Source organism: Mustelus asterias, chromosome 16 (assembly GCF_964213995.1).
Source record: "Mustelus asterias chromosome 16, sMusAst1.hap1.1, whole genome shotgun sequence".
Classification (NCBI taxonomy): Eukaryota; Metazoa; Chordata; class Chondrichthyes; order Carcharhiniformes; family Triakidae; genus Mustelus; species Mustelus asterias.
In genome coordinates this window covers 79,724,549-79,750,785 of record NC_135816.1, presented here as the reverse complement: position 1 = coordinate 79,750,785, position 26,237 = coordinate 79,724,549, and the positions used below count along the sequence as shown (strand labels likewise).

At 45.3% G+C, this 26,237-nt stretch overlaps 1 protein-coding gene across 1 annotated transcript in view; it reads left to right on the top strand.

The window, feature by feature from the left end:
* The first annotated feature begins 15,884 nt into the window (after positions 1 to 15,884).
* LOC144505534 (hexokinase-1-like) overlaps positions 15,885 to 26,237 on the top strand; it is a 93,814-nt gene continuing 83,461 nt past the window's right edge. Inside the window, exon 1 of the mRNA XM_078231661.1 lies at positions 15,885 to 16,217. The gene's annotated coding sequence lies outside the window, so the exon portion shown is untranslated. The remainder of the gene's footprint in view (positions 16,218 to 26,237) is intronic.

Below are 26,237 nucleotides of genomic sequence, written 5' to 3'. Positions count from 1 at the left end.
GTGTCACACAGTAACCCAGTAACACAGACACACATTCCAGTCAGTGTCACACAGTAACCCAGTAACACACACACACATTCCAGTCAGTGTCACACAGTAACCCAGTAACATAAACACACATTCCAGTCAGTGTCACACAGTAACACAGTAACACAGACACACATTCCAGTCAGTGTCACACAGTAACCCAGTAACACAGACACACATTCCAGTCAGTGTCACACAGTAACACAGTAACACACACACACATTCCAGTCAGTGTCACACAGTAACACAGACACCCATTCCAGTCAGTGTCACACAGTAACCCAGTAACACAGACACACATTCCAGTCAGTGTCTCACAGTAACCCAGTAACACACACACACATTCCAGTCAGTGTCACAAAGTAACACAGTAACACAGACACACATTCCAGTCAGTGTCACACAGTAACACAGTAACACAGACACACATTCCAGTCAGTGTCACACAGTAACACAGTAACACACACACACATTCCAGTCAGTGTCACACAGTAACCCAGTAACACAGACACACATTCCAGTCAGTGTCACACAGTAACACAGACACACATTCCAGTCAGTGTCACACAGTAACACAGTCACACATTCCAGTCAGTGTCACACAGTAACACAGTAACACAGACACACATTCCAGTCAGTGTCACACAGTAACCCAGTAACACACACACACATTCCAGTCAGTGTCACACAGTAACCCAGTAACATAGACACACATTCCAGTCAGTGTCACACAGTAACCCAGTAACACAGACACACATTCCAGTCAGTGTCACACAGTAACCCAGTAACACAGACACACATTCCAGTCAGTGTCACACAGTAACCCAGTAACACACACACACATTCCAGTCAGTGGCACACAGTAACACAGTAACACACACACACATTCCAGTCAGTGTCACACAGTAACCCAGTAACACACACACATTCCAGTCAGTGTCACACAGTAACACTGACACACATTCCAGTCAGTGTGACACAGTAACCCAGTAACACAGACTCACATTCCAGTCAGTGTCACACAGTAACCCAGTAACACAGACTCACATTCCAGTCAGTGTGACACAGTAACCCAGTAACACAGACTCACATTCCAGTCAGTGTCACACAGTAACCCAGACACACATTCCAGTCGGTGTCACACAGTAACCCAGACACACATTCCAGTCAGTGTCACACAGTAACCCAGTAACACAGACACACATTCCAGTCAGTGTCACACAGTAACCCAGTAACATAAACACACATTCCAGTCAGTGTCACACAGTAACACAGTAACACAGACACACATTCCAGTCAGTGTCACACAGTAACCCAGTAACACAGACTCACATTCCAGTCAGTGTCTCACAGTAACACAGACACACATTCCAGTCGGTGTCACACAGTAACACAGACACACATTCCAGTCAGTGTCTCACAGTAACCCAGTAACACAGACACACATTCCAGTCAGTGTCACACAGTAACACAGACACACATTCCAGTCAGTGTCACACAGTAACACAGTAACACAGACACACATTCCAGTCGGTGTCACACAGTAACCCAGACACACATTCCAGTCAGTGTCACACAGTAACCCAGTAACATAAACACACATTCCAGTCAGTGTCACACAGTAACCCAGTAACACACACACACATTCCAGTCAGTGTCACACAGTAAACCAGTAACACAGACACACATTCCAGTCAGTGTCACACAGTAACCCAGTAACACAGACACACATTCCAGTCAGTGTCACACAGACACACATTCCAGTCAGTGTCACACAGACACACATTCCAGTCAGTGTCACACAGCAACACTGACACACATTCCAGTCAGTGTGACACAGTAACCCAGTAACACAGACACACATTCCAGTCAGTGTGACACAGTAACACAGTAACACAGACACACATTCCAGTCAGTGTCTCACAGTAACCCAGTAACACAGACACACATTCCAGTCAGTGTCACACAGTAACACAGACACACATTCCAGTCAGTGTCACACAGCAACACTGACACACATTCCAGTCAGTGTGACACAGTAACCCAGTAACACAGACACACATTCCAGTCAGTGTGACACAGTAACACAGTAACACAGACACACATTCCAGTCAGTGTCTCACAGTAACCCAGTAACACAGACACACATTCCAGTCAGTGTCACACAGTAACACAGACACACATTCCAGTCAGTGTCACACAGACACACATTCCAGTCAGTGTCACACAGACACACATTCCAGTCAGTGTCACACAGCAACACTGACACACATTCCAGTCAGTGTGACACAGTAACCCAGTAACACAGACACACATTCCAGTCAGTGTGACACAGTAACACAGTAACACAGACACACATTCCAGTCAGTGTCTCACAGTAACCCAGTAACACAGACACACATTCCGGTCAGTGTCACACAGTAACCCAGTAACACAGACACACATTCCAGTCAGTGTCACACAGTAACCCAGTAACACAGACACACATTCCAGTCAGTGTCACACAGTAACCCAGTAACACAGACACACATTCCAGTCAGTGTCACACAGTAACCCAGTAACACAGACACACATTCCAGTCAGTGTCACACAGTAACCCAGTAACATAGACACACATTCCGGTCAGTGTCACACAGCAACACAGACGCACATTCCAGTCAGTGTCACAGTAACCCAGTAACACAGACACACATTCCAGTCAGTGTCACACAGTAACACAGACACACATTCCAGTCAGTGTCACACAGACACACATTCCAGTCAGTGTCACACAGACACACATTCCAGTCAGTGTCACACAGCAACACTGACACACATTCCAGTCAGTGTGACACAGTAACACAGTAACACACACACACATTCCAGTCAGTGTCACACAGTAACACAGACACACATTCCAGTCAGTGTCACACAGTAACCCAGTAACACAGACACACATTCCAGTCAGTGTCTCACAGTAACCCAGTAACACACACACACATTCCAGTCAGTGTCACACAGTAACACAGTAACACAGACACACATTCCAGTCAGTGTCACACAGTAACACAGTAACACAGACACACATTCCAGTCAGTGTCACACAGTAACACAGTAACACACACACACATTCCAGTCAGTGTCACACAGTAACCCAGTAACACAGACACACATTCCAGTCAGTGTCACACAGTAACACAGACACACATTCCAGTCAGTGTCTCACAGTAACCCAGTAACACAGTCACACATTCCAGTCAGTGTCACACAGTAACACAGTAACACAGACACACATTCCAGTCAGTGTCACACAGTAACCCAGTAACACACACACACATTCCAGTCAGTGTCACACAGTAACCCAGTAACATAGACACACATTCCAGTCAGTGTCACACAGTAACCCAGTAACACAGACACACATTCCAGTCAGTGTCACACAGTAACCCAGTAACACAGACACACATTCCAGTCAGTGTCACACAGTAACCCAGTAACACACACACACATTCCAGTCAGTGGCACACAGTAACACAGTAACACACACACACACATTCCAGTCAGTGTCACACAGTAACCCAGTAACACACACACATTCCAGTCAGTGTCACACAGTAACACTGACACACATTCCAGTCAGTGTGACACAGTAACCCAGTAACACAGACTCACATTCCAGTCAGTGTCACACAGTAACCCAGTAACACAGACTCACATTCCAGTCAGTGTGACACAGTAACCCAGTAACACAGACTCACATTCCAGTCAGTGTCACACAGTAACCCAGACACACATTCCAGTCGGTGTCACACAGTAACCCAGACACACATTCCAGTCAGTGTCACACAGTAACCCAGTAACACAGACACACATTCCAGTCAGTGTCACACAGTAACCCAGTAACATAAACACACATTCCAGTCAGTGTCACACAGTAACACAGTAACACAGACACACATTCCAGTCAGTGTCACACAGTAACCCAGTAACACAGACTCACATTCCAGTCAGTGTCTCACAGTAACCCAGTAACACACACACACATTCCAGTCGGTGTCACACAGTAACCCAGACACACATTCCAGTCAGTGTCACACAGTAACCCAGTAACATAAACACACATTCCAGTCAGTGTCACACAGTAACACAGTAACACAGACACACATTCCAGTCAGTGTCACACAGTAACCCAGACACACATTCCAGTCAGTGTCACACAGTAACCCAGTAACATAAACACACATTCCAGTCAGTGTCACACAGTAACCCAGTAACACACACACACATTCCAGTCAGTGTCACACAGTAAACCAGTAACACAGACACACATTCCAGTCAGTGTCACACAGTAACCCAGTAACACAGACACACATTCCAGTCAGTGTCACACAGTAACCCAGTAACACAGACACACATTCCAGTCAGTGTCACACAGACACACATTCCAGTCAGTGTCACACAGACACACATTCCAGTCAGTGTCACACAGCAACACTGACACACATTCCAGTCAGTGTGACACAGTAACCCAGTAACACAGACACACATTCCAGTCAGTGTGACACAGTAACACAGTAACACAGACACACATTCCAGTCAGTGTCTCACAGTAACCCAGTAACACAGACACACATTCCAGTCAGTGTCACACAGTAACACAGACACACATTCCAGTCAGTGTCACACAGTAACACAGTAACACAGACACACATTCCAGTCGGTGTCACACAGTAACCCAGACACACATTCCAGTCAGTGTCACACAGTAACCCAGTAACATAAACACACATTCCAGTCAGTGTCACACAGTAACCCAGTAACACACACACACATTCCAGTCAGTGTCACACAGTAAACCAGTAACACAGACACACATTCCAGTCAGTGTCACACAGTAACCCAGTAACACAGACACACATTCCAGTCAGTGTCACACAGTAACCCAGTAACACAGACACACATTCCAGTCAGTGTCACACAGACACACATTCCAGTCAGTGTCACACAGCAACACTGACACACATTCCAGTCAGTGTGACACAGTAACCCAGTAACACAGACACACATTCCAGTCAGTGTGACACAGTAACACAGTAACACAGACACACATTCCAGTCAGTGTCTCACAGTAACACAGACACACATTCCAGTCAGTGTCACACAGACACACATTCCAGTCAGTGTCACACAGCAACACTGACACACATTCCAGTCAGTGTGACACAGTAACCCAGTAACACAGACACACATTCCAGTCAGTGTGACACAGTAACACAGTAACACAGACACACATTCCAGTCAGTGTCTCACAGTAACCCAGTAACACAGACACACATTCCGGTCAGTGTCACACAGTAACCCCGTAACACAGACACACATTCCAGTCAGTGTCACACAGTAACCCAGTAACACAGACACACATTCCAGTCAGTGTCACACAGTAACCCAGTAACACAGACACACATTCCAGTCAGTGTCACACAGTAACCCAGTAACACAGACACACATTCCAGTCAGTGTCACACAGTAACCCAGTAACACAGACACACATTCCAGTCAGTGTCACACAGTAACCCAGTAACATAGACACACATTCCGGTCAGTGTCACACAGCAACACAGACGCACATTCCAGTCAGTGTCACAGTAACCCAGTAACACTGACACACAGTACTGGATGAGGAAGGTTTGAAGGAGTTTCAAGTGGAACATGATCACTGCCATGGACTGGTTTAGACTGAATGGCCTCTGTATGCTGCACATTTGATATAATTATTATTGGCACATCACAGATACAGTTGGGGTCAGAGGTCTTATCTCAAGCTCAGATATGGTGGCTGAGGTACAGAGTAATAAAGCAATCATATTCTGTGATGAGTAAGAGCATTCTGATCAAGGACAGCTTCAGCTCATAAAGTTAACATGACTCAGTGATGAGAGCAGTTATAGTGTAATAAATATAAGATACAGTCAGTAAATCAGCTCAAAGTGTGTTCCAATAACCAACTGGCTGACAACCAGTTATGATGACATGGAGAGGTTCAGCAGTGTCTGTGTAAGGGAATCTCTATTATCTGTTTTACACTCCAATATCCTGTACACTTTGATACTCTGGGCTAGTGTTCCTATTATTTGATTCTTTACTTTGCTTTCCAATAACTTTTTTCTAATAATTCATGAGACATAGGCGTCCCGAGCTGGCCAGCATTTATTGCCCATCCCCAGTCGCCCGAGGGCAGTTGAGAGTCAACCACATTGCTGTGGTTCTGGAGTCACATGTTGGCCAGACCAGGTGAGGATGGCAGATTTCCTTCCCTCAAGGGCATTAGTGAATCAAATGAGTTTTTCTGACAATCGGCAATGGTTTTACGGTCATCAGTCGATTCTTAATTCCAGATATTTTTTATTGAATTCAAATTCTACCATCTGCTGTGGCGGGATTTGAACCCGAGTCCCCAGAACATTAGCCGAGTTTCTGGATTGATATTCTAGCGATAATACCACGAGGCCATCACTTCTCACTCATAGGCTCACCCTTAGCGAAAAGTACCAGAAGAGAGCAGGTTTGAGACATTACAGCTGCTAAACTCTGCAGAAAACCTCCAGGAGTATAAAAAGTGCAGGGGTGAAATTAAAAAGGGGGTTTGGAAAGCAACAAAAGAACATTAAAAGATATTAGCCAATGAAATCAAAGGAAAGGTCATCCATTTTGGTAGGAATAACATCAAAATGGACTATATTTAAATGGTAAAAAATTGCAGCATGCTGCTGTGCAGAGGGATCTGGGTCTCCTTGTGCAGGAATCTCAAGGAGTTGGTTTGCAGGTGCAGCAGGTAATTAAGAAGGCAAATGGAATTTTGTCCTTCATTGCTAGAGGGATGGAGTTTAAAAGCAGTGAGGTTATGTTGCAGCTGTATAAGGTGCTGGTGAGGCCACACCTGGAGTACTGTGCACAGTTTTGGTTTCATTACTTGAGAAAGGATATACTGGCACTGGAAGGGGTACAGAGGAGATTCACTAGGTTGATTCCGGAGTTGAGAGGGTTGGCTTATGAGGAGAAACTGAGTAGACTGGGGCTATACTCACTGGAATTCAGAAGAATGAGGGGAAAGCTTGTAGAAACATAGACGATTATGAGGGGAATAGATAAGATAGAAGCAGGGAAGTTGTTTCCACTGACGGGTGAACCCAGAACTAGGGAGCATGGCCTCAAAATAAGGGGAAGCAGATTTAGGACTGAGTTGAGGAGAAACTTCTTCACCCAAAGGATTGTGAATCTGTGGAATTCCCTGCCCAGTGAAGCAGTTGAGGCTACCTCATTGAATGTTTTTAAGGCAAGGATAGATAAATTTTTGAGCAGTAAAGGAATTAAGGGTTATGGTGAGCGGGCGGGTAAGTGGAGCTGAGTCCACAAAAAGATCAGCCATGATATTATTGAATGGCGGAGCAGGTTCGAGGGGCCAGATGGCCTACTCCTGCTCCTAGTTCTTATGAAACCTAAATGCTCTATAAAAATATTAAGAGGTATGAGGATAACTATAGTGTAGGGTCCAAAAGACTAATATTTATTTGGAGGTGGTAGACAAGAGAAGCATAATCTTCACGGAAAGAGAGGGGTGATGCAGATAGTGTAGGTAAGGAGAAAGATTGTGAAATTGTGGATGGGATAAACATATTGATATTTATTTCTCAATTCCCCCAAGCTGCATACTAGGGGGAATTGACAAACAGGGCGGCATGGTGGCACAGTGGTTAGCACTGCTGCCTCACAGTGCCAGGGACCTGGGTTCGATTCCCGGCTTGGGTCATTGTCTGTGTGGAATTTGCACATTCTCCCCATGTCTGCGTGGGTTTCCTCCGGGTGCTCTGGTTTCCCCCCACAGTCTAAAGATGCGCGGGTTAGGATGATTGGCCATGCTTAATTAACCCTAGTGTCAGGGGAATTAGAAGGGTAAATATGTGGGGTTACGGGAATAGGACCTGGGTGGTATTGTGGTCGGTGCAGACTCGATGGGCCAAATGGCCTCCTTCTGCACTGTAGGGATTCTATATCGATGATCAGACATAGTACTGCAGGAGTGAGTGATATTATCACTAGACTATTAATCCAGAAACTCAGCTAATGTTCCAAAGTTTAATGTTTATTTATTAGTCATAAGTAAGGCTTACATTAATGTTGCAATGAAGTTCCTGCGAAAATCCCCTAGTCGCCACACTCTGGTGCCTGTTCGGGTCAATGCACCTAACCAGCACGCCTTTTAGACTATGGGAGGAAACCGGAGCATCTGGAGGAAACCCATGCAGACACAGGGAGAAGGTGCAAACTCCACACAGACAGTGACCCAAGCTGGGAATCGAACCCGGGTCCCTGGCGCTGTGAGGCAGCAGTGCTAACCACTGTGCTACCAAACCGCCTGTGTTCTGGGGACCCAGGTTCAAATTCCACCACGCAGATGGTGAAATTTGAATTCAATTTTTAAAAATCTGGAATTAAGAATCTACTGATGACCATAAAACCATTGTCGATTGTCAGAAAAACCCATTTGATTCACTAATGTCCTTTAGGGAAGGAAATCTGCCATCCTTACCTGGTCTGGCCTACATGTGACTCTCAGTTACTTAGTCATGTGACATTTCATCATGGTTACCCCAGCATCAGGTATTTCTGATGTTAACCCTGTACATCTCCCACTTGCCCTAAAGCCTTTATGCTAATAATATGCATCCTCTTACATCTCCCGGAAATGCTCTGAATTCAGAGGGTTAGTCTCTGAGGTACCTGTTTGTAATGTATAAATGATTTGGAGGAAAATGTAACTGGATTGATCAGTAAGTTTGCGGACGACACAAAGGTTGGTGGATTTGCGGATAGCGATGAGGACCATCAGAGGATACAGCAGGATATAGATTGGTGGAGACTTGGGTGGAGAGATGGCAGATGGAGTTTAATCCGGACAAATGTGAGGTAATGCATTTTGGAAGGTCTAATACAGATAGGAAATATACAGTAAATGGCAGAACCCTTAAGAGTATTGATAGGCAGAAGGATCTGGGTGTACAGGTACACAGGTCACTGAAAGTGGCAATGCAGGTGGAGAAGGTAGTCAAGAAGGCATACGACATGCTTGCCTTCATCGGCCGGGGCACTGAGTTTAAAAATTGGCAAGTCATGTTGCAGCTTTATAGAACCTTAGTTAGGCCGCATTTGGAATATAGTGTTCAATTCTGGTCGTCACACTACCAGAAGGATGTGGAGGCCCTGGAGAGGGTACAGAAAAGATTTACCAAGATGTTGCCTGACTTGGAGGGCATTAGCTATGAGGAGAGGTTGGAGAAATTTGGTTGTTTTCACTGGAACGACAGAGGTTGATAGAAGTCTACAAGATTATGAGAGGCATGGACAGAGTGGATAGTCAGAAACTTTTTCCCAGGGTGGAAGAGTCAATTACTACGGGGCATAGATTTAAGGTGTGAGGGCCAAGGTTTAAAGGAGATGTATGAGGCAAGTTTTTTACACAGAGGGTGGTGGGTGCCTGGAATTCGCTGCCGAGGGAGGTAGTGGAAGCAGATATGAAAGTGACTTTTAAGGGGCATCTCGATAAATACATGAATAGGATGGGAATGGAGGGATATGGTCCCGGAAGGGTAGGGGGTTTTGGTTCTGTCGGGCAGCATGGTCAGTGCAGGTTGGAGGGCCGAAAGGCCTGTTCCTATGCTGTAACTTTCTTTGTTCTTTGATCAATCTCCCTCATCTGTTCTGATCTTTTTAAGGATGAGGACATTTTGCATTCTCTCTTGTGTCGTCATGCATGTGGCTCCTGGATGGCTCTCGATCCTTGTATTGTTTGTTGTTCTTTTTCTCTATCAGGATCTGAATGGTGTTCTATTGGCTTATTTCCAAGGATATTAAGGCGCGGCAGTTTCTCCATATAGTTCTCTGGTTAGTCTCAATCCTGATGTAGAAATGCCGGCGTTGGTCTGGGGTAAACACAGTAAGGTGTCTAACAACACCAGGTTAAAGTCCAACAGGTTCATTTGGTAGCAAACGCCACTCACTTTCGGAGCGCTGCTCCTTTGTCAGATTTCCACTCCATCTGACGAAGGGGCAGCGCTCCGAAAGCTAGTGGTGTTTGCTACCAAATAAACCTGTTGGACTTTAACCTGGTGTTGTTAGACTCCTTACAGTCTCAATCCTGTAAGATCTCGGGTATGGAGCTCTTTTAATTATTATGCTCTAACTCTACTCTTCCCTCATGGTGCCAAGTACGAGTATGTTGTCCATATGGTACATAACTCCTTCCATGACTTCTAGGGTTTAAGATGTTCTTCTCAGCAATATTTCTGGAGATGGTGGAGGAGTCCAGAACCAGGGGTCATAGTCTAAGGATATGGGATAAACCTTTTAAGAAAGAGATGACAAGAAATGTTTTCATCCAGAGTGGTGAGCCTGTAGAATTCACTACCACAGAAAGCAGTTGAGGCCAAAACGTATGTTTTCAAGAAGGACTTAGAAACAGCTGTTGGGGCTAAAGGGATATTGAGGGGAGGGGGGACAGGTTCCTGAGTTGGATGATCAGCCATGATCTTAATAAATGGTGGAACAGGTTTGAAGTGCCGAATGGCCTCCTCCTGCTCCTATTTTATATGTTTCTAATCTATTAAAGCAATAATGACCAAATGGTGATATAAAAGTGATCAGTCGTCTAGATTCTTTCTCCAAAGGTAACTGCCAAATCCGCTTTTTGCATCTAATTTAGTGAATTAATTTTCTGAGACCATCGGATGAATCTCACATTCCACTGTCTTTTTCAGTTGAGTCAAGTCCATGCAGATTCTAATTGAATCAGTTGGTTTTGGGAGCATGACCATTCCAGAACAGTGCTTTGTTCGTATGGTCACTGGAGAAATGACTCCTCACTCTGGCATGTGCTCAATGTCACTCATGACTTTGTCCAAGAGTGGATGAGGAACTTTCCTCAGTGTGAAGATTGGTTTAGCACCAGCCTGTAAATAATCTTGGAAATTAATTCCTGGATGTGCTACTATACTGCTCACCAACAACCTCATCAAATTCATAGAACAGGCTCCATTGTAAGCAAACATTCCTGCTTAATAAAGATGATTTTTGGTTCTATATTATATACAAAGGTTTAATTTCTCTATTTTTGCACTTTAATTTGTCCAATTATTGGCATATGACTTTCAGTGTAGTCCCGCTTGGACCTTCTAATTTGGTGGGTGATCATAGAATCATAGAAACCCTACAGTGCAGAAAGAGGCCATTGGGCCCATCGAGTCTGCACCGACCACAATCCCACCCAGGCCCTACCCCCATATCCCTACATATTTACCTGCTAATCCCTCTAACCTACGCATCCCAGGACACTAAGGGGCAATTTTAGCATGGCCAATCAACCTAACCCGCACATCTTTGGACTGTGGGAGAAAACTGGAGCACCCGGAGGAAACCCACGCAGACACGAGGAGAATGTGCAAACTCCACACAGACAGTGACCCAAGCCGGGAATCGAACCCAGGTCCCTGGAGCTGTGAAGCAGCAGTGCTAACCACTGTGCTACCGTGCCGTCCACCACAGTGCTACCGTGATGGTTGTAGTGTAATGTGCTTAACTCATTTTACTTCATTAAAAAAAAGACTGAAACACCTTTCGTTAGTTAATTTATTGGTGTCACAAGTAGGCTTACATTAACACTGCAATGACGTTACTGTGAAAATCCCCGAGTCGCCACATTCCGGTGCCTATTCGGGTACACTGAGGGAGAATTTAGCGTGGCCAATCCATCTAACCAACACGTTTTTTGGACTGTGGGAGGAAACCGGCGCACCCGACCAAAACCTATGCAGACGCGGGGAGATTGTGCAGACTCCACACAGACGGTCACCCAAGCCGGGAATCGAACCTGGGTCCCTGGTGCTGTGAGGCAGCAGTGTTAACCACTGTGCCACCCTATGTCTAATTTTAAATTATGCGGCATGTTTATCCACTTTGTGTTTAATGCTTCAGGATTTATTTTCTGTTTCATTCATTTCCCTGAGGAAAATTATTTCCTTTTTCTGTTGTTCTTCCAGTTCATGTAAGTGGTTTGGGATCAACAGTTTTCCCTCCTTTTTGCTGCCTGTGCTTTAGATCGGCAGATAATTTTTAAAAAGTTCTTAATTTGCTGTGGCACTCAGCTGCCCCTGTTGGGCATTATTTCTGCTTGTACAGGTTTCCCACCACACCAAGAGCATCTCAAGATGCGGTTGGCATGCTTTTTCCCATTTTTGTAGCTTCTTCTTTGGTGCACTTTCCCACTTCTGGCCTATATATTGAACAGCCGCACTCATTCATTACCAAGGGACATCACTTTCCCCATGAATAAACATTCTTAATTTGTTTTCTGAGTTCAGTTTGGCTTGCAATTTGCACTGCCTTGACTCGAGTTAAATCTTCTCGCGTTTGCAAAAGATCTGATAGAGCTTTATCTCGGACTCCAAGTATTGCGCAATCATGAACCAATCTATCCCTCGATTTCCATTGTCACAATTCCCTGTCACCCTGTGTAGATTGTTGATGAACCATGCTTTCATCTTTGGTCTTTGCTTTCAAATGTTAAATGTTGCCCTTTCTATAATTAAGTTATTTCAAACACTGAAAAATGAATGCTTGACGGACTTCCAACTGCACAGAGTAATGTGCTCTTCGATTTTTTTTTCCGCTGGAGAAAACCAGAAGCGGTTCTATATCTGGAAGACGTCTTTCTCCAGCTGTCTCAGTTTTGAGCCTGTTGTGAGCCTTGAGTGCGACGGAATGGTTCTGGGAGTGGTAGCAGGAATTCCATGTTTGTACCAACCCCTGGAATTGTTGGTGCTTCACTAGTGTTGCTGGTTGATTCTGGTTTGTGCTCACTGCTGTCTGGACTCCAGGTCTGTGCCTCAGCTTTCATCTACTGCACCCACAATGCTCTGACTTTTTAACTTCCCGCTCATCAATCAGTGGGAGGTTTGGCTGTATTGATAAAGGAGATAATTGGTGTCCTGGAGAACGAGGATTCCCCAGAGGATTCAAGGGCAGAATCTATTTAGATAAAACTAAGGAAAAGTAAAGGTGCAAGTACATTTCTCAATGTTGTCTCTAGACCACAATTAGTGGGGAGGATTTGGAGGAGCAACTTTGCAAGGAAATTACAGATAGGTGCAAAATTATGAAGTACTTAAAATGTTGGACTTTATCTGAAAATAGACTGGGACAGTATTAGTGTGAAGGGCCGAGAGGAGCAAGAGTTCCCTGAATGTGTTCAGAAGTTTCCAGTTTAATGAGGGCAGAGACACAGCTGGACTTGGTTCTTGGAAATGGTGAGCCAAGTGGATCCAATGTTGGCAGGAGAAAATTTAGGGAATAGTGAGTATTGTATCACTAGATTTAGGATGACTATAGATAAAGAACAATCCAGAGTGAGAACAATCAACTGGGAAAAAGCCAAGATCAACAACGATAAAGAACGGCTCTGAGCTGAATGAATTGGAGTCAAAGATCGGCAGGAAAAACAGTAGCTGAACAACCTTCAAAGAATAGAGAGTTCAGACTATCAAGGTGTCCGATCTAAAGAGAAAGGCAGAACAAACAAATCCAGAGCTCCTTGGGTGACAAACGAGATCTGGATTAAGATAAAGAAGAAAAAATGTGCTAATGTCAGGTAGAAATTGAGAACCAGGCTGAATATAGAAGGTTCAGAGAGGAGGTGAAGAAGCAATAAAGAGAAGTAAAGAGAGAGTATGCAAAGAGACTGGCAGCTAACATAAAAGGGAATCCCAAAGTCATCTATAGGCACGTAAATATAAAGGTCCATAAAAAGAGTGGGGCCAATTGAGAATAACAAGGGGATTTACACATGGAGTTGGTAGGCATGACAGAGATATTAAATGAATGCTTTGAACTAAGGAAGAAGGTGCTACCCAGAACATGGTAAAATAGGTAATTCAGATACTAGAAGGGTTTAAAATTGAAAAGGAAGTTGTAATTAAAGTTGATAAGGTACCAGGACCAGATGAGATGCATCAATGAATACTGAAGGAAGTGAAAGTGGAAATTGCAGAAACATTGGCAATAATTTTTCAGTCTTCCTCAGACAACTTTCTGGAGTTTTTTCATGAGGGTTGATGAAGGTAATGCTCTTGATGTGTTGTACATTGAACCATAGAATGATACAGCACAGAAGGGGGCATTCAATCCATCTTGTCATGCTTACCCAAAGGCACCCATGTTCTAATCCCATCTTCCTGAACATGGCCCATAGCACTGCAATGAGGATCCAGGTACTTTTTAAGAGTTTAGGGTGTCTGCCTCCATCACCAACTTGGGCAGTGAATTCCACCACACACCACCCTCTGCATAAAAATGTTTTTCCTCATGTCCCCTCTAATCCTTCTGCCACTTAGCTTAAATCTAGGGAAATCGGTTCCTCCTGCCTACTCTCTCCATACCTCTCGCAATTTTGTATACATCTATCATGTCAGTCCTCAGCCTTCTCTGTTCCAAGGAAAACAACCCTAACCTCTCCAATCTCTCCTCGTAGCTACAATTCTCCAGCCCTGGCAACATTCTAGTAAATCTTCTCTGCACTCTCTCCAGAGCAATTATGTCCTTCCTGTAATGTGGTGACCAGAACTGCACACAATACTCCAATTGTGGCCTCACCAGTGCCTTATACAGTTCCATCATTATATGCCTACTTTTGTATTCTATATCTCTGCCAATGAAGCAGAGCATTCCATAAGCCTTCTTTATAACCTTTAGCAACATGCTATCTTTAGGGACCTGTGCACTTGCATTCCAAGACCTCTCACTTCATCTATCTCTCTCTGTATATTTCCATTCATTGTGTATTATCTTTTCCTCTTTGACCTCCCTAAATGCATTACCTCACATTTATCAGAGTTGAACTCGATCTGCCACTCTCCTGCCCACTCCACAACCCATCTATATCATTTTGGAGCTAAAAGCTATCCTCTAGACTATCCACAAACACAGTCAATTTTTGTGTCGTCTGCAAATCCCAAGTTAATATACAAAACAAACAACAGGGATCCTGGCATTGAGTCCTGCGTAACACAACTTGTAACAGTTTTCCATTAGCAAGGGTAGCCATCGACCATTACCCTTTGTTTCCTGTTACAAAGCCAATTATGAATCCAATTCACCACATTACCTTGTATCCAATGGGTGTTTACTTTTTTGACCAGTCTGCCATATGAGACCTTGTCAAATGCCTTACTGAAATTCATCCATGCACTACCCTCATCGATCCTTCTTGTCACTTCCTCAAAGTATTCAATCAAATTTGTACGGCATGATCTTCCCTTAACAAAGCCATGCTGACTATTCCTGACTAGTCCATGTCTTTCTGATTGGAGAGAGTCAGGAAGGGTGAGAGTGGGAGATTGGAGAGAGTTGGACAGGGTGAGAGTGGGAGATTGGAGAGAGTTGGAGAGGGCGAGAGTGGGAGATTGGAGGGAGTTGGCGAGGGTGAGAGTGGGAGTTTGGAGAGAGAGTGGGTGAGAGTGGGAGATTGAAGAGAGTTGGAGAGGGTGATAGTGGGAATTTGAAGACAGTCAGAGAGGGTGAGATTGGGAGATTGGAGAGAGTCAAAAAAGGTGAGAGTGGGAGATTGGAGTGTCAGAAAGGGTGAGATTGGAGAGAGTCAGAGAGGGTGAGAGTGTGAGATTGGAGAGAGTTGGAGAGAGTGAGAGTGTGAGATTGGAGAGAATCAGAGGGTGAGAGTGAGAGATTGGAGAGAGTCAGAGAGGGTGAGAGTGTGAGATTGGAGTCAGAGAGGGTGAGAGTGGGAGATTGGAGAGAGTTGGAGAGGGTGAGAGTGGGAGATTGGAAAGAGGTGGAGAGAGTGAGAGTACGAGATTGGAGAGTCAGAGAGTGTTGTGTAAGGTGGTTGCGCGAGGCTGGGCGGAGAGATAGTTGGATATTGAGGACATTGCTGGAACGATTTGCTGTTTAGTAGGAGGAGCAGGATCGAAGTGAAAGCTGATAATCGGTGGAGGAAGAGGATGTGATGAGACGGCTGAGTGTGGAGACTGGGATTACTGACAGGCTACACTGAAGGAGAATTTAGCTACAATCACTCCAGCTTCCAAATTCCCCTCTGCCGATCATTTCTCGCTCATTGCGAAAGTTTCATCACCAAATTTCATCACAAGGTAAGACTGCCATCCCTATAGCGCCTCACACATCCGTCAGATACAGAAACCGCTCGAAAATAGAGCGGCTCTCCCTTAATACTGACCATCTGTCTCTCCAGCGATCCCCCAGTGCTCCTAATCTGTCTCTCCAGCGATCCCCCAGTGCTCCTAGTCTGTCTCTCCAGCGATCCCCAGTGCTCCTACTCTGTCTCTCCAGCGATCCCCAGTGCTCCTACTCTGTCTCTCCAGCGATCCCCAGTGCTCCTAATCTGTGTATCCAGCGATCCCCCAGTGCTCCTACTCTGTCTCTCCAGCGATCCCCAGTGCTGCTACTCTCTCTCTCCAGTGATCTCCCAGTGCTGCTACTCTGTCTCTGTAGTGATCCCCTAGTGCTGTTACTTTGTCTATCCAGCGATCCCCCAGTGCTCCTACTCTGTCTATCCAGTGATCTCCCAGTGCTGCTACTCTCTCTCTCCAGTGATCTCCCAGTGCTGCTACTCTGTCTCTGTAGTGATCCCCTAGTGCTGTTACTTTGTCTATCCAGCGATTGTCCAGTGCTCCAACTCTGTCTAACCGGCGATCGCTCAGTGCTGCTACTACGTCTCTCCAGCAATCCACCAGTACTAACCCTCTCTCTTGTCAATGCTCCCTCAGTACTGTTCTGTGTTATTTGACTGCGAGTGGGAGATGTTACCGTCTTCCCAAGGCTCTCCAGGAGAATCAAGAATATTTATTAGTTTCAAACTGCTAATGGTTAAAAAGTGTAATTACCAATTTCTCAGCAATGACGTCCTTCGCCAAGTTTTTAAACAAACGTGTACAAAGATAGTGAGAAAAATTACTACTAAAAATTGGTTAAACCATTTAGCCCATGATGCACATGGATCCGCACTGGAACCTGAATGCTATTTTGCTATTGGTGGAAGGATTGAGAACCAGGGGCTTTTGATTAAAGGTGATTATCTAAAGCAGAAAGAGCAATATAGGAAAAGGCTATAGTGAGTGGTTAGCCTGACTCTGTGCTCGAGGCAGGTTCAATACAGGTACTCAAAAGAGAACTGGATCATTATCCTAAGGAGAAAATATTACAGGTTAACGGGAAAAAAACAAGGAGTGGGGTCTCCTTGTCAGAGGTATGACAGACTGAGTAACCTCTGATTTTATACATTTATGACAATATATGAATAATGGGAGATTTTCACAGTAACTTCATTGTGGTGTTAATGTACACCTACTGTGACACTAATAAATAAGGTTTAAAACTTAAAACTTTAAACTTGCAGAATAGACATATTCTGTAAGTAAGAATTGAAATCTTGGATCAAAGTAATTGTGGAATACAAATATATAGAAACATAGAAAAACTACAGCACAATACAGGCCCTTCAGCCCACAGAGTTGTGCCGAACATGTCCCTACTTTAGCGATTACTAGGCTTACCTATAACCCTCTATCTTATTAAGTTCCATGTACTTATCTAAAAGTCTCTTAAAAGACCCTATTGAATCCACCTCCACCACCGTTGCTGGCAGCCCATTCCACGCACCCACCACCCTCTGAGTGAAAAACTTACCCCTGACATCTCCTCTGTACCTACTCCCCAGCACCTTAAACCTGTGTCCTCTTGTGGCAACCATTTCAGCCCTGGGAAAAAGCCTCTGACTGTCCACTCGATCAATACCTCTCAACATCTTATACACCTCTATCAGGTCACCCCTCATCCTTCGTCTCTCCAAGGAGAAAAGGCCGAGCTCACTCAACCTATCCTCATAAGGCATGCTCCTCAACCCAGGCAACATCCTTGTAAATCTCCTCTGCACCCTTTCTATGGCTTCCACATCCCTCCTGTAATGAGGCGACCAGAACTGAGCACAGTACTCCAAGTGGGGTCTGACCAGGGTCTTATATAGCTGCAACATTATCTCACGACTCCTAAACTCAATTCCTCGATTGATGAAGGCCAGTGCACCATACGCCACCTTAACCACAGCCTCAACCTGCACAGCTGCTTTGAGCGTCCTATGAACTCGGACCCCAAGATCCTTCTGATCTTCCACTCTGCCAAGAGTCCTACCATTAATATTATATTCCACCATCCTATTTGACCTACCAAAATGAACCACCTCACACTTATCTGGGTTGAACTCCATCTGCCACTTCTCCGCCCAGTCTTGCATCCTATCAATGTCTCGCTGCAACTTCTGACATCCCTCCACACTATCCACAACACCTCCAACCTTTGTGTCATCAGCAAACTTACCAACCCATCCCTCCACTTCCTCATCCAGGTCATTTATAAAAATCACAAAGAGTAAGGGTCCCAGAACAGATCCCTGGGGCACTCCACTGGTGACCGACCTCCATGCAGACTATGACCCATCTATAACCACTCTTTGCCTTCTGTGGGCAAGCCAGTTCTGGATCCACAAAGCAATGTTCCCTCGGATCCCATGCCCCCTCACTTTCTCAATAAGCCTTGCATGGGGCACCTTATCAAATGCCTTGCTGAAGTCCATATATACTACATCTACTGCTCTTCCTTCATCAATGTGTTTAGTCACATCCTCAAAAAATTTAATCAGGCTTGTAAGGCATGATCTGCCTTTGACAAAGCCATGCTGACTATTCTTAATCATATTATACCTCTCCAAATGTTCATAAATCCTGCCTCTCAGGATCTTCTCCATCAACTTACCAACCACTGAGGTTAGACTCACTGGTCTATAATTTCCAGGGTTTTCTCTACTCCCTTTCTTGAATAAAGGAACAACATCCGCAATCCTCCAATCCTCCGGAACCTCTCCCGTCTCCATTGATGATGCAAAGATCATCGCCAGAGGCTCAGCAATCTCCTCCCTCGCCTCCCACAGTAGCCTGGGGTACATCTCATCCGGTCCCGGCGACTTATCTAACTTGATGCTTTTCAAAAGCTCCAACACATTCTCTTTCTTAATATCTACATGCTCAAGCTTTTCAGTCCGAGCATGTATATGTAAACAAACACAAGTCACGATGAGGCTAATAAGACTGTAAGGGGGCTAAGTTTTATTTCCAAAGGAACACATTTCCTCACGACATTTAAGAAGCATTTAAATGAGCACATGAAATGCCATAGCATACAAGGCTATGCACCAAGTGCTGGAAAATGTGATTAGAATAAATAGGTGCTTGATGGCCAGTGCAGACATGTTGGGCCGAAGGGCCTCTTCATGTGCTGTACAACTCAATGACTGTGATTAGAATTGAATTGTAAAGTTTTGTTAAACCTGTAGTGAACCTCGGTTAGACCGTCCTTACAGTTGTTGTGTTCAGCTTTGGTCATTGCATTATTAAAAAGTAGAAAAAAGTGCAAATAAATTGGAAGATAACAAATTTAATTCCATTATTCAAAGAGGGAGGCATGATGTGGCGATGCCGGCATTGGACTAGGGTGGGCACAGTAAGAAGTCTCATAACACCAGGTTAAAGACCAACTGGCTTATTTGGAACCATGAGCTTTCAGAGCGCTGCTCCTTCAGGTGAGTGACTCACCTGATGAAGGAGCAGTGCTTCGAAAGTTCATGATTCCAAATAAACCTGTTGGACTTTAACCTGGTGTCAAAAAGGAGGAAGGCAGAAAGCAGGAGACTACAGGGAAGTTACCTGAATATCTGTTGCAGAGAAACTGTTCGAAACACTTATTAAATAAGTTATCATAGAATCATAGGATCCCTACCGTGCAGAAGGAGGCTGTTCAGCCCATCAAGCCTGCACCAACAGCAATCCAACCCAGACCCCATCCCTGTAACCCCATGTATTTACCCTGTTACTCCCCCTGACACTGAGGGTGTAACAGAGCACGTGGCTAAATTCAAGGTAATCAGGCACGGTCAACATGGTTTTGTGAAAGGGAAATCATATTTAACCAATATATTGGAACTCTTTGAAGGAGTCACATGTGCTGTTGATAAAGGGGAACCAGTAGATGTATTTGCTAAGGTGCTAAGGTTATTGTGTAAGATAAAAGCTCATGGTGTCGGGGGTAACATATTCACATGGATAGAAAATTGACTAGCTATCAAAAAACAGAGAGTAGGGTCTTTTTCAGGTTGACAAGATGTAACGAGTGGTGTCCCAAAGTGATGAGATCTCAACTGTTTTCAATTTATATAAATGGTTTGGATGAAGGGATGGTTGTCAAAATTGCTGACATCACAAAGATAGGTAGGAAAGTAAGTTGTGATGAGGACATAGTGAGGTTAAAAAAGATTAAATGAGTGGGCAAAGATCTGGAAAATGAAGTATAATGTGGAAAAATGTAAAATTGTCCATTTTGGCAGCAAGAATATAAGAGAAGAATTTTATGTAAACAGTGAGAGATTGCAGAGCTCTGAGGTGCAGAGGAATCTGGGTGTTCTAGAGCACAAATTACAAAAGGCTAGTATGCAGCAGCAAGTAATTAGAAAAATAGAACGTTATAGTTTACTGTGAGGGAAATTGAATACAAAAGTAGAGAGTTATGCTTCAGTTGTACAGGGCTCTTGTGAAACCACATTTGGAGTACTGTTTGGAGTATTGCTCTCCTTTTTTAAGTAAAGATGTAAATGTGTTAGAAGCAGTTCAAAGGACAAAGAACAGTATAGGACAGGAACAGGCCCTTCGGCCCACCAAGTCTGTGCTGACACAGACACCTCTCTAATCTAATATTTTCTTGCTTCTGCGTGGTCCGTATCCCTCTGTTCCCTGCCTATTAGTGTATCTATTCAGATGCCTCTTGAACATTGTTACAGAATCTGCTTCCACTACCTCCTCCAGCAGCGCGTTCCAGGCATTCACCTTCTATGTGAAAAACTTGCCCCTTACATCTCTTTTAAACTTTTGCCCTCTCATTTTCAACCTATGCCCCCGAGTAATTGACTCTTCAACCCTGGGAAAAAGACTCTGACTATCCACTCCATCCAAGCCTGGCATAATCTTGTAAACCTCTATCAGGCCCCCCTCATCCTCTCATGCTCCAATGAAAACAATCCAAGTTTGTTCAATCTTTATTCGTTACCCAGATCCTCCAAACCAGGCAACATCCTGGTAAATCTCTTCTGCACCCTTTCCAATGCATCAAAAGCCTTCCGGTAGTGTGGCGACCAGAATTGTACACAATATTCCAAATGCAGCCTAACCAAAGTCTTATACAGCTGCAACATAATTTTCCAGTTCCTATACTCAACGCCCTGACTGATGAAGGCCAGCATGCCATACGCCTTCTTGACCACCTTGTCCACTTGAGTTGCCACCTTCAGTAAACTGTGGATCCCTCTGTATGCTAATATTTCTAAGGGTTCTACCATTTACTGTACACTTTCCTTCTGCAGTAGATCTTCCAAATCGCATCACCTCACATTTGTCCTGGTTAAGTTCCATCTGCCATCTTTCAGCCCAGTCTCCAGCTGTTTTATATCCTGCTGCATCCTCTGACAATCATCATCACTATCTACTACTCCCCCAATTTTTGTATCATCTGCAAACTTACTAATCAGACCACCTACATTTTCCTCCAAATCATTTATATATAGTACAAACAACAGAGGCCCCAGCACCGATCCTTGTTAAACACAGCTTGTCACAGACCTCCAGTTAGAAAAGTATCCTTCCACTGCTACTCTCTGCTTTCTATGCTCAAGCCAGTTTTGTATCCATCTTACCAATGCAGTTTGCACATTCTCCTCGTGTCTGCGTGGGTTTCCTCCGGTTGCTCCGGTTTCCTCCCACAGTCCAAAGATGTGCGGGTTAGGTTGATTGGCCATGCTAAAATTGCCCCTTAGTGTCCTGAGATGCGTAGGTTAGAGGGATTTAGCGGGTAAAATATGTAGGGATATGGGGGTAGGGCCTGGGTGGGATTGTGGTCGGTGCAGACTCGATGGGCTGAATGGCCTCTTTCTGCACTGTAGGGTTTCTATGATTTCTATGATTTCTATGATTACCAGCTCACCTCGAATCCCATTTGACTTCACCTTCTGTATCAGCCTGCCTTGAGGCACCTTATCAAAGGCTTTACTAAAGTCCATGTATACAACATCCACTGCCCTGCCCAGGTCAATTTGTTTTGTCACTTCCTCAAAGAACTCAATCAAGTTTGTGAGACACGACCTCCCCTTCACAAAAGCATGCTGCCTATCGCTAATAAGCCTATTCTTTTCGAGATGTGAGTACATCCTGTCCCTAAGAAGCTTCTCCAATCATTTCTCCACCACTGATGTAAGGCTCACAGTCTCACAATTTCCTGGATTGTCTCTTCTGCCTTTCTTAAACAGAATCCTCTGGTATCTCACCCATGGCTAAAGAGGATACAAAGATTTTGGCCAAGGCCTCAGGAATATTCTGTGATGCACCCTATCTGGCCCTTTGGACTTGTCCATTTTAATGTTTTTCAAAACCTTTAAATACCCCCTCTACCTCAACATGTCCTAGTATGTCAACATCCTCCTTTCGACACTCCCCATCCACCACATCCTTCTCCTTTGTGAACACTGATGCAAAGTACTCATTAAGGACCTCACCCACCTCATCTAGCTCCACACACATTCCCTCCACTGTTCTCGAGTGGACCCACCCTTTCCTTGGCTAGCCTCTTCCTTCTTATATACACATAAAAAACCTTGGGATTCTCCTTAATCCTGCCCACCAAGGGCATTTCATGGCCCCTTATAGCCTTCCTAAGTCCCTGTTTAATCTCTTTCCTGCTATCTTTGTATTCCTCAAGAGCCTTATCCGTTTTCAACTTCCTGAAATTTATGTATGCCTCCTTTTTCACTGAGCTCACAATCTCTCTCGTCAGCCAGGGTTCCTGAATCTTGCCATCTTTATCCTTCATTTTTACCGGGACATACTTGTCCTAAATTGTTAACAACTGATTTTTAAGAGACTCCCACATATTTGGATGATGTGGATTTATCCTCAAACGCCCCCCCCCCCCCCCCCCCCAAGTCTACACTCTCTAGCTCCTGCCTAATACTGTGGTAGTTAGCTTTCCCTAGTTTAGTACTTTTACTCTGGGACTACTTCTATCCTTTTTTACAAGTATTCTGAAACTTATCGAATTGTGATCACTGTCCCCAAAGTGGTCCCTCACTGAGACTCAATCACCTGTCCAAAGATTTAAAGATGTGCAGGTTAGTGGATTGGCCATGCTAAATGGTCCCTTAGATGTGTAGATGGATTAGCCATGTGTGGGCTTAATGGGGATAGGGCAGGAGAGAGGGCCTGTGTAAGATACTCAAAAGGTCAGTGCAGACTCGATGGGCTGAATGGCCTCATCTGCACTCTAGGGAATTCTATGATTCTCGACTATTACCTGGAATGGATAGGTTGTCTTATGAGGAAAGGTTGGGCAGACTGGGCGTGTATCTGCTGGAGTTTAGAAGAGTAAGTGGTGACTTGATTGAAACATATAACATCCCAAGGGGTCTTGACAGAGTGGATATGGAGAGGATGCTTCCTCCTGTGGGTGAATTTAGAAGTAGATGTTACTGTTTAAAAACAAGAGGTCACCCATTTAAACAGACATGAGGCAAAATGTTATCGCTCAGAAAGTGGCACGGTAGCACAGTGGGGGGTGGCACGGTAGCACAGTGGTTAGCACTGCTGCTTCACAGCTACAGGGACTTGTGTTCGATTCCCGGCTTGGGTCACTGTCTGTGTGGAGTTTGCACATTCTCCTCGTGTCTGCGTGGGTTTCCTCCGGGTGCTCCGGTTTCCTCCCACAGTCCAAAGATGTGCGGGTTAGTTTGATTGGCTATGCTAAAATTGCTCCTTAGAGTCCTGAGATGCGTAGGTTAGAGGGATTAGTGGGTAAATATGTAGGGATATGGGGGTAGGGCCTGGGTGGGATTGTGGTCGGTGCAGACTCGATGGGCCAAATGGCCTCTTTCTGCACTGTAGGGTTTCTATGATTTCTATGAAAGTCTTGAGTCTTTGGAACTGTCTTCCTGAAAAGATGGTGAAGCAGAGACTTTGGGGTGGGATCTCATTCACCGTCCACAGGAATGGCGGCGCTGGCTCAAAATGCTTGGAAAAGCGCGATTCTCATCGGCGAGATGGTGTTTTCTGATTTGAGCTGAGCTCGCCGGTGGACTGATGTGGACCATGCCGGGAAAGGGTTTGAATACGTCAGCATATCATTAGCAAGCACTCAGTCCGGATATTGAGCCCGCACCAAATAATCAGCTGGCGCCAGTGTGACGTCACAGTGGTGCCATTTACAACAGCTCTACATAAGCATGAACCCAACTCCAAAGGGGATATTGGGATCAGGATTGACAGCAGCAGAGACAACGACTTGCTGCAGTGCGTGGCCAGGTCCAGTGTCTGGCAGCTGCTCAGGGAGCAGGAGTACACATGGAGAAGCAACGTCAGAGACAGTGGCAGCCAAGAATCTTCCTACCTTCAACGACAGTGCCCGAGAAGATGGCGTCTGTCCCCAGGGGACAGTGGACCACCTCTGCCACATACGGGCAGCACGGTGGCACAGTGGTTAGCACTGCTGCCTCACAGTGGCAGGGACCAGCGTTCAATTCCCAGCTTGGGTCACTGTCTGTGTGGAGTTTGCACATTCTCCTCGTGTCTGTGTGGGTTTCCTCCGGGCGCTCCGGTTTCCTCCCACACTCCAAAGATGTGCAGGTTAGGTTTATCGGCCATGATAAATTGCCCTTCGCATCAGGGGGACCAGCTAGGGTTAATACATGGAGTTATGGGGATGGGTCTGGTTGGGATTGTGGTTGGTGCAGACTCGATGGGCCAAATGGCCTCCTTCTACACTGTATGATTCTATGATTCTATACACAAGCTGGCACCCCATGGAACTGGAGGACATCCAATGCCTGTGGCCCTTAAAGTTACAGCTGTTCTGAACGTTTATGCTAGTGCTTCATTCCAGGGCAGCACAGGAGATATCTGTGGCGTTCCCAGTCTGCCACTCCAATGGAATAGGGAGGTGACAGATGCTCTTTATGCCAGGGCTGAAATGTTTAATCAACTTTGACCAGGATCGGGTGAGCTCGGACGTCAGAGCCATGGGCTTTGCCCACCTAGCAGGATGCTCGAGGTGCAAGGTTTGATAGACTGCGCCCACATGGCTCTTAAGTCACTATGGCAGGATGCGAAGCCATTCAGGAACTGCAAGGGACTCCGCTCCCTCAATGTCCAACTCATCTGCAACTGCACAATGCACCTCATGCAGGTGTGTGCCCATTTCCTGGGGAGGGCCCATGACAGTTACATCCAGGGCTGCTTGCAAATCCCAGCTGTCTTTGAGAGAGAGCGGTGGTTGGAGGGATATCTCCTCAGGGACAAGGGGTACCCACTCAGGTGGTGGCTGATGACACCAGTGCAGAGGCCACAAACACCAGCGGAGACTCGATGCAGTGAGGTACATAATCTCCCTCCTTTATCCTTGAGTGGGCCTCCTCTTTCCTTAGCTAACCTCTTGCTGCTAATATATGTATAAAATGCCTTGGGATTCTCCTTAACGCTGCTGGCCAAGGACATTTCATGGCCAGCAGGATTAAGGAGAATCCCACACGTGTTGGTGGAGCAGGCGATTGGGCTGTTGAAGATGCTGTTCTAGAACCTGGATCGGTCGGGGGGGGGGTGCCCTACAATACTACCCCCAGAGGGTCTCCCACATTATTGTTATCTGCTGTGCTGTCCTTAGCCTGGCACTGCAGAGAAGAGCGAACCTAGACCTGGAGGAGCTGCACAAGTGCCCGATCTCCTTGGATGAGGAGAATGTTGAGGAGGACGGTGGGCCTGATAATGTCAAGGAGGACAAAGCGAAGCTTCTCTCATCCTCAGCAATATGTCTGACTCCAGAGAGCTGCATGTACCATACCAATGAACGGGCACATCATGGGGTTCATCAAAGCTGGAATAGACAGCCTCAGGCACTGCAGGCCCCTTCATGTATGTGGCTAGGTTTTCACTTCCACGTACAGCCGAGGTGGGCAGCCAGTCAGCACCTCGACAGCTGCCGGCCACAGCCACTCAGGTAAAGAATTTCAAAATTGA